Source organism: Entelurus aequoreus, linkage group LG03 (genome assembly GCF_033978785.1).
Source record: "Entelurus aequoreus isolate RoL-2023_Sb linkage group LG03, RoL_Eaeq_v1.1, whole genome shotgun sequence".
NCBI lineage: Eukaryota > Metazoa > Chordata > Actinopteri > Syngnathiformes > Syngnathidae > Entelurus > Entelurus aequoreus.
Window position 1 is genome coordinate 262,439 of NC_084733.1, and position 9,870 is coordinate 272,308.

The 9,870-nt window shown below is 40.2% G+C and overlaps 1 protein-coding gene across 4 annotated transcripts in view; it reads left to right on the forward strand.

Annotated features, from left to right (window-relative positions):
* LOC133645999 (serine/threonine-protein phosphatase 2A regulatory subunit B'' subunit alpha-like) overlaps positions 1-9,870 on the forward strand; it is a 143,534-nt gene continuing 133,664 nt past the window's right edge. For all 4 annotated transcript variants that reach the window (XM_062040928.1, XM_062040929.1, XM_062040930.1 and 1 more), the window contains exon 1: positions 1-170. The gene's annotated coding sequence lies outside the window, so the exon portion shown is untranslated. The remainder of the gene's footprint in view (positions 171-9,870) is intronic.

A 9,870-nucleotide genomic window follows, 5' to 3' on the forward strand; every position in this document is an offset into this window, starting at 1 on the left:
TGTGTCACACAACAACACTGACGGACACACACGACCAGACAGAGTGTGTGTTAGTGGCGCCTCCACCGCTACAGCGAGAGGCGGCCGTTTGCCTGGCGGCTCTGCGGCGGTCGTGACACGGCGAGGAAGGCAAGGAAGGAGCGGTTGGCAGAAGGTTAAGGAGGAAGAAGGTAAGCGGACCGTCTTTTACCTTCCCCGCTGCTCCCAAACTTTACGGCGGCATTTTTTACGTGTCTTCCCCCGCGGTGGTTCCGACAGTGAGACCGTGTTTTGAATACATTTGAAGCCGGCTCACGTATCGTTTTTACGGATATTGTTTGCGAGTGCCCGCGCTAGCTCATTTTGACTCAAGGAGGGGGGGGGGTCTCCTGGTGTGTTCAAGTAAGTTTGGAAATGTGATCATCGCTTCACGAAGGACGTGTTTGGAAGCTCAGGTATAAGTGTAAAGTTGTACAACCACAACATTAACCCTGTTTTGGATACAGCTCAGAGATAAACAGCAGTCTTGTTTTGAAAAAAATACAATCACAATAAAACCGTTTTGAATTATAAAGTTTATAGAAACAAGCTATCTCTTTACAACACTTTAATGCAACACATAAGTAAAAGAGTACACATAAAACTACAGGTGTGTCCTCAAACGTGTTGCCTTCACTGGTCTCTGTTTCCTTCAATTGTGTGTTCGTGCGTGTGCGTGTGCGTGCATGTTGTGATATCTTGTCAGCTCCTGTGAGGTGGGGGTCAGTCACTGTGAGGTGGGGGTCAGTCACTGTGAGGTGGGGGTCAGTCACTGGGGCTCCTCTCTGGAATTCTCCTAGAATAGAATCCGAACACACACACACACACACACATTCTTGTATTTGTTACCTTCTTCAGACATTCGAAAAATGCCTACCTCTTTAGGACCAGCCTTTCTAGATATATAAAGATTTGTATTTACAACATTAATAATATTTACATACTTTGCAAATATAAAAAAGCTTGTTGTGAAAAATGAGTTGGAATTTCACAAGAAAAAGATCACAGTTTCACAAGAAAAACTTGGAATTTTTGCAGTATTATAATCAATTTGTAATTTTACTCAACGCAAGTCAAAAATTTACAAGAAAAACGGAACATTTGTGCAACATTATGATAAAAGTTGAAATTTTACTCAATAACACTCACAATTTTACAAGAAAAACTGAACATTTGTGCAATATTATGATAAAAGTTGAAATGTTACTCAATAACACTCACCATTTTACAAGAAAAACTAAAAATGTTGGCAATTTTATGAAAAGAGTTGCAACTTTTATAAGAAAACTTTTACATTTTGACAACATTATAATATTGCTTGGCAAAATGATGACAAAAGTCACAATTTTACTCCAAAAATGTCACAATTTTGCAAGAACAACAAACAAATTGGCAATATTGTGATACAAATCAGAATTTTATTTGACAAATGTCACCATTTTGCATAAAAAGTAATAATTCTATGAAAGAATATGACAAATTGTTCCCAATTTTATAAGAAAAAAGTTGACACAATGTGAGAAAAAGACTGATTTTAGGTAAAAAAAAATGTTAATTGTTTTTTAATCTTCATTATTTACTTCAAGTTATTACAGTATGTCTCCATATATATATATATATATATATATATATATATATATATATATATATATATATATATATATATATATATATATATTTATTTTTTATTTTTTTAAATACATTTTGACCATTGGGCGCACATTTCAATTTCTTACACACACTTGTTATTACATTAGTTGGCCAGAAGGGGAGCACTTCAAATTTTTACACACACTTGTTATATCATATGTTGACCAGAGGGGGAGCACTTTTAAAACCGACACACAGTCAATTTGTAAAATCCCTCCTTTTTGGGACCACCCTCATTTTGATAGATTTCACCAGCAGGGGTGCAAATGAGACATTCTCTATTAGATGCAATGGTTTTCAGTATTGAGACCATGATTTTGATCCTAACTTGTTCACCGGTCCTCATATGGAAGGTACTTTTCCTTGTTGATGTCTAGAAATACAAGAACACACGCACACACACACACACACAATGTCAATCCTCGCCGGAAATGTCTTTTATCGATGACCCTGGCCTAATCTCAGCTTCATCAGCCACAAGTCCTCCTGACTCGATGTTGCTTTGATTCGTGCATTTCTGCTCTTCCTTCAGTGCTGTCGTGCTCTTCTTGGTTTGAAGCTTTCAGACTTGCCGGCTTTGAAATGTAATGTAGACATTTTCTTCAGCATGAGAGCACTCCTGCGGATGAAGAACATGGAACACGACAACAGATGCTTTTATCTGTCGGCGGAGAGAAGTGAGTCAGAAGGAAAAACAAAACCTGCATTCAGGGTCTTCTTCCTTTTAGGGACAGTGGGTTTGTCCCGAAAAAGATGATGTGTGTGTGTGTTGTAACCTGAGACCAGCTGGACACATCTACTCTGGGAAAGCCACAAGACCACTCAGCCATAGCTGTGGGGGAATGTGGACATTTGTTTGGGAGCGGATTGGATGGAAGATTTTCTGTACAAATTGCTTAAAAATACTAGTAAAGTGCTGCTGTGGTGCGTTTAATGCTCATTAGTGGTGGGAAATCAGATGTAAATCAGCTTGAGGGCATACCACTAGTGCTATGTAGACTTTCTCACAGGGTGAAGTAGGAGTGCGAGAGAGACGCCTCTTTGCATCATCGGATTAGTTTGTTATATCTGTAATGCTTCCAGAAGTACATTAGTCAGTCCCTCCAGGAATTTGCCATGTTGCGATCGCACCAATTCACGTCAAGTCTAGCAGTTCCCAGGAATTATTTGCAGCCTCACAACTCTATCCAATAACTGCAACTTCCCTGCACATTTTGTCCAGTCAGCATCATTTTCACCAATGGATTTAGTCCCAAAACGCGCACATCAACTGCCTGATCAAAACTTGTTTCTTGTGCAGGGACGACGTGTAACAATATATCAACTCTCTCACGTTTGCAATGCTGACCTAGCAAAGAGGCGGCATTGACATGACAGAGATGTTGAAGTGTGATGATAGTATTTCAAAATACAGTTGTTGTCCCACACTCTGCTCGGTAGCAAATTTCCAAGCTCGGGGAGAGAGTGAGCGCTCTGTCCAAGCGCTCATCTCTTTGGTCCGGAGGACACGACGTCCACAGTTTCTAAAAACAATTTGAAACGTGGACTCGTCCGATCACATAGCACTTTTCCACTTTGCATCAGTCCATCTTAGATGAGCTCGGGGCCCAGCGAAGCCGGTGGCGGCGTTTCTGGGTGTTGTTGATAAATGGCTTTGGCTTTGCATAGTAGAGTTTTAACTTGCGCTTACAGTTGTAGCGACCAACTGTAGTTACTGACAGTGGTGTTCTGAAATGTTCCTGAGCCCATGTGGTGATATTCTTTACACACTGATGTCGCTTTATGATGCAGTACCGCCTGAGGGATCAACAGTCTCGGGCATTCAATGTTTATTACGCTTACCTGCAGTGATTTCTCCAGATTCTCTGAACCTTTTGATGATATTACGGAGCGTAGATGGTGAAATCCCTAAATTCCTTGCAATAGCTGCTTGAGAAATGTTGTTCTTCAACAATTTGCTCAGGCATTTGTTGACAAAGTGGTGACCCTCGCCCCGTCCTTGTTTGTGAATGATTGAGCATTTCATGGAAGCTGCTTTTATACCCAATCATGGCACCCACCTGTTCCCAATTAGCCTGTTCACCTGTGGGATGTTCCAAATAAGTGTTTGATGAGCATTCCTCAACTTTATCACTCTTTTTTGCCACTCGTGCCAGCTTTTTTGAAACCGGCATCAAATTCCAAATGAGCTAATATTTGCAAAAAATAACAGTTTTCCAGTTCGAACGTTAATTATCTTGTCTTTGCAGTCTATTCAATTGACTATACGTTGAAAAGGATTTGCAAATCATTTTATTCTCTTATTATTTACCATTTACACAACATGTACATGTTTTTTTTATTTGTATTAAATCAACATAAAAAACACAAGACACACTTACAATTAGTGCACCAACCCAAAAAACCTCCCTCCCCCATTCACACTCATTCGCACAAAAGGGTTGTTTCTTTCTTTCTTTAATATTTGTGGTTCCTACATTATATATCAATATAGATCAATACAGTCTGCAGGGATACAGTCCACAAGCACACATCATTGTATTTTTTTATGACAAAAAAAAAATAAAAATAAATATAATCTCGCAAATAATCACCCCCCTAGCGTATGTCATCTAGCATGTGTCTTCTAGCGCTGTGTTTTTCAACCGTGCCGCGAGATATGGTCTGGTGTGCTGTGGGAAATTAAGCAATTTCACCTAAATTGGTTTAAAAAATATTTGGTTATAAAGCAATAATCATAATCTGCAAATAGTGTGCCGTTGTTGAGTGTCTGTGCTGTCTAGAGATGGGCAGAGTAACCGTGTAATACTCTTCCATGTCAGTAGGTGGTAGCAGGTAGCTAATGGCTACAATTAGTGATGCATGGATGGTTATGGTTTCAATTCATATCGAACAATTGCGTTGGGTACTTGATGAGAAGGACTTTATGTTGTCAATGTAGGCTACTTAGATTTTCTTACATTTTCTGCTCGCCGTGTACCTCAGGAGTTTTTCCAATTTAAAAAAAATGTGCCTTGGCTCAAAAATGTATGTAAAACACTGTTCTAACGAGTGTCTTCTAGGGTGTGTCTTCTAGGGTGTGTCTTCTAGGGTGTGTCTTCTAGTGTGTGTCTTCTAGAGTGTGTCTTCTAGAGTGTTTTCTAAGGTGTGTTTTCTAAGGTGTGTTTTCTAAGATGTGTTTTCTAAGGTGTGTTTTCTAGCATGTGTCTTCTAGCATGTGTCTTCTAGGGCGTGTCTTCTAGGGTGTGTTTTGTAGCGTGTGTCTTCTAGGGTGTGTCTTCTGGCGAGTGTCTTCTAGGGTGTGTCTTCTAGGGTGTGTCTTCTAGGGCGTGTCTTCTAGGGTGTGTTTTGTAGCGTGTGTTTTGTAGCGTGTGTCTTCTAGGGTGTGTCTTCTAGGGTGTGTCTTCTGGCGAGTGTCTTCTGGCGAGTGTCTTCTAGGGTGTGTCTTCTAGGGTGTGTCTTCTGGTGAGTGTCTTCTGGCGAGTGTCTTCTAGGGTGTGTCTTCTAGGGTGTGTTTTCTAGCGTGTGTTTTCTAGCGTGTGTCTTCTAGGGTGTGTCTTCTGGCGTGTGTCTTCTAGAGTGTCTTCTCTTGCATGTCTTCTATCGTGTGTCATCTATGTGTCTTCTAGAATGTCTCTTCTAGTGTTTGTCTATAAATGATAAATGGGTTATACTTGTATAGCGCTTTTCTACCTTCAAGGTACTCAAAGCGCTTTGACACTATTTCCACATTCACCCATTCACACACACATTCACACACACATTCACACACTGATGGCGGGAGCTGCCATGCAAGGCGCTAACCAGCAGCCATCAGAGGCAAAGGGTGAAGTGTCTTGCCCAAGGACACAACGGACGTGACTAGGATGGTAGAAGGTCTACTAGCATTTGTCTTCCAACGAGTGTCTTCCAACGATTGTCTTCCAGCGTGTGTCTTCTGGCGTGTGTCTTTCGTGTTTTCCAGCGTGTCTTCTAGTGCGTGTCTTCCGGCGTGCGTCTTCTAGAGTGTCTTTTCTAGCATGTATCTTCTATCATGTGTCATCTATGTCTCTTCTGTCCTGTGTCTTCTGTCCTTTTCTAGCATGTATCTTCTATCATGTGTCATCTATGTCTCTTCTGTCCTGTGTCTTCTGTCCTGTGTCTTCTGTCCTGTGTTTTCTGTCCTTTTCTAGCATGTATCTTCTATCATGTGTCATCTATGTCTCTTCTGTCCTGTGTCTTCTGTCCTGTGTCTTCTGTCCTGTGTTTTCTGTCCTTTTCTAGCATGTATCTTCTATCATGTGTCATCTATGTCTCATCTGTCCTGTGTCTTCTGTCCTGTGTCTTCTGTCCTTTTCTAGCATGTATCTTCTATCATGTGTCATCTATGTCTCTTCTGTCCTGTGTCTTCTGTCCTGTGTTTTCTGTCCTGTCTCTTCTGTCCTGTCTCTTCTGTCCAGTGTCTTCTGTCGTATGTCCTCTGGCGTGTGTCTTTTTTGTTTTCCAGCGTGTGTGTCTTCTAGCATGTCATCAAGCATGTGTCTTCACGTGGGTGTCTTCTAGGGCGTGTGTTCTGGCACGTGTCTTCTAGCGAGTGTCTTCTAGAGTGTCTCTTCTCGCATTTGTCTTCTCGCATTTGTCTTCTCACGAGTGTCTTCCTGTGAGTGTCTTCCAACGAGTGTCTTCCAGCAAGTGTCTTCCGACGAGTGTCTTCTCAAGAGTGTCCTGTGCACGTAGCAGCAGATGTTTCTACACACATACATTTAAAATTGGCATTTCGGTAAACAAAACAAAGAAAAAGCAAAAACCCACGCATGGAGTTGATTGTAAATATGATCTAATAACGAGTTCCCTTTCTGGTTTTATGGTTATTATCACATTTGTTTGCCATCATCACTACCACAAAAAGGACAAAGCGAAACGTACCTATAGTGTCTAGCGACTTCTGTGAATTAGACAAACCTCCCCTACAGCAATTCCAACTCCAAAATTTGGTGTGATTTTGATATTGTAATTTTAGATGTATTTAGTTGCAATGAAACCTACTGTAAACAAACGTATGCAGTAGTTATGGGATATTTCCCATAATGGAGGCGGAGCACAGTTTGTACCAAAACAGACACACCCTGATGATTCAACGCTTTTATTCATGTGCTTGGAGGATTCACTTTTTAGTCCATCGACTCACGTGGGAGGACAAGTGCAAGTTGTTGCCGTCTCATGGACTCCTGCACTGATTTATGCAGCTCTCACATGCCGTTAATTGGACAACACGCACACACACACACACACACACACACACACACACACACACACACACACACACACACACACACACACACACACACACACACACACACACACAGACAGTTGGAGTGAGAGTGTTACTTATCAGTGAAGCACAGAACTGCTATTGTGTTAAGCTTTTTCATACTTTCTGGGACATAAGTCATTCACATTTCCTATGTGTGTGCGGGCGCGTGTGTTTGTTGGTGTTTTAGGCCATGTATCTAAGTATTTACTTTATGTGTATTTATATGTATTTACTTTATTACTAATTAAGTATGAGTGTATCCGAATATGAACAGTACATTTTTCCTATCCAACCATGCCTCTCTTTCGCATGTGATATAAAGATGTGAAGTCTTTTGAACGGCTCTATCAAGTGAACGAGCAGTTCGTTTGGGAGCCGTATTTTATGCTAATGCAAATTTAGTGTCAACAATTGGATTGGGTTAACTTTAAAATACATGTTAAAATACATTAAATATATGTATATATATATATATATATATATGTATATATATATATATATATATATATATATATATATAAGACAAGCGAGTACGGCAGGCAGGCATTGTCGTCAGGTCAGGCAGAAAGTGGTTAGCCAGCATAGCACTGAGGGAGGCGGAGGATCGACTGCATCACGCGGACATTGTGGGATCAGTAGCCCAGGGAAGACTTGGTCTGGGTTGCTCATCCAGAACAAGATGGAACAAAGCTGACCCAAAGGAGCGGCGAGGCTTGGTGCAGAGGGAGGTCCGAAAGGCTGAGGAGGAAAGCCGGTATGTCAAGGCAGTAGCCATGAAAAAACAGGGCAGCTGGACTAGATGGGAGAGTGTAAAAGACAGATCTCTAACCTGGCAGGACATCTGGAGCATGGAAGGCCACCGGATCAGGTTCCTGCTGTGTTCTACATATGATGTCCTGCCCACCCCATCAAACCTCCATACTTGGGGAATGGTAGAGAGCCCCAGCTGCACACTCTGCGGGAAGATAGCTAACCTGGAGCATGTCCTCTCCTCTTGTCACTCAAGCTTAGCAGATGGCAAGTTCCGGTGGCGTCATGACCAGATCCTTGCTCAGCTGGCAGAAGGTGTTGAGCAGGCCAGGAAGAGGACAAGGCAGCTCTCTAATGGGCCACGCTTCATCCACTTCGTCAGGGCAGGTGAAAGCGCAGCAGCAGGAGGGAGGAACAAAGGAGTTCTGGCCACAGCAAACGACTGGGAGATGCGGGCCGACCTGAAGAAGCAGCTCAAATTCCCAGAGGAGATAGCCCACACTACCCTGAGACCTGATATTGTTCTGTGGTCTAGAGGAACCAATCAGGTGGTGCTTATCGAGCTGACAGTACCTTGGGAAGAGAGGATGGAGGAGGCGTACGAACGCAAGCTCAAGAAGTACCAAACCCTCATCCTCGAGAGCCAGCACAATGGATGGAAGGCCTGGAACCTACCGGTGGAGGTGGGCTGTAGAGGCTTTGCGGGGCGGTCGCTCTGGAGAGCACTCGGACTGCTAGGGATCGAGGGGCTGGCTAGGAAGCGGCTGGTAGCCAACATCACTAAAAGGGCAGAGGAAGCATCGCGCTGGATTTGGTTACAAAGAAAGGTGCGATGGCAGAGCCGACCTACTGAAGGACTAGGGACATAGAGTTGGGTGGCATTCAGCGGGGGTAGATCCAGGACGCTGGATCTGCCGTCGAGCCCCTCCGAAGCGTCATGGGCTTAATTCGACGAAACGTTGATGACGGGGGGTGCCCATTTGAGAATCTGCTGATGCCAACCAACTCATGTCCAGTTGAGGTATGCGGTCAAGCTTAGTTTTGGCTCAGGGAGGAGGACGTCCCTGCCATGCAGAGTCCCGCCGGTGCCTTGATGGAAGGAGAGATGAAGAGAGCGAGGCCACAGGCTCACAGATGGTGCAGGGGCGAGTACCTGTAAAGGTGAGCCAGTTGCGATACCCTTATCGTATTTTGCATATATATATATATATATATATATATATATATATATATATATATATATATATATATATATATATATATATATATATATATATATATACACATACATACATACATACATATATACACATACATATATACACATACATATATATATATATATATATATACATATATACACATACATATATATATATACATACATACATACACATATATACACATACATATGTATGTATATATATATATATATATATATATATATATATATATATATATATATATATATATATATATATATATATATTAGGACTGCAACTAACGATTAATTTGATAATCAATTAATCTGTCGATTATTACTTCGATTAATCGATTAATAATTGGATAAAAGAGACAAACTACATTTTTATTCTTTTCAGTATTTTATTGAAAAAAAACAGCATACTGGCACCATACTTATTTTGATTATTGTTTCTCAGCTGTTTGTACATGTTGCAGTTTATAAATAAAGGTTTATAAAAAAAATAAAAATAAAAATAATTGCCTCTGCGCATGCGCATAGCATAGATCCAATGAATCGATGACTAAATTAATCGCCAACTATTTTTATAATCTATTTTAATCGATTTAATCGATTAGTTGTTGCAGCCCTAATATATATATATATTGAATACATATTTATTGTATATATGTATGTATGTATGTATATATATATATATATATATATATATATATATATATGTATATATATATATATATATATATATATATATATATATATATATATATATATATATATATATATATATATATGTATATATATATATATGTATATGTATATATATATATATGTATATGTATATATATATATATGTATATGTATATATATATATATGTATATGTATATGTATATATATATGTATATATATATATATATATATATATGTATGTATGTATGTATGTATGTATGTATGTAT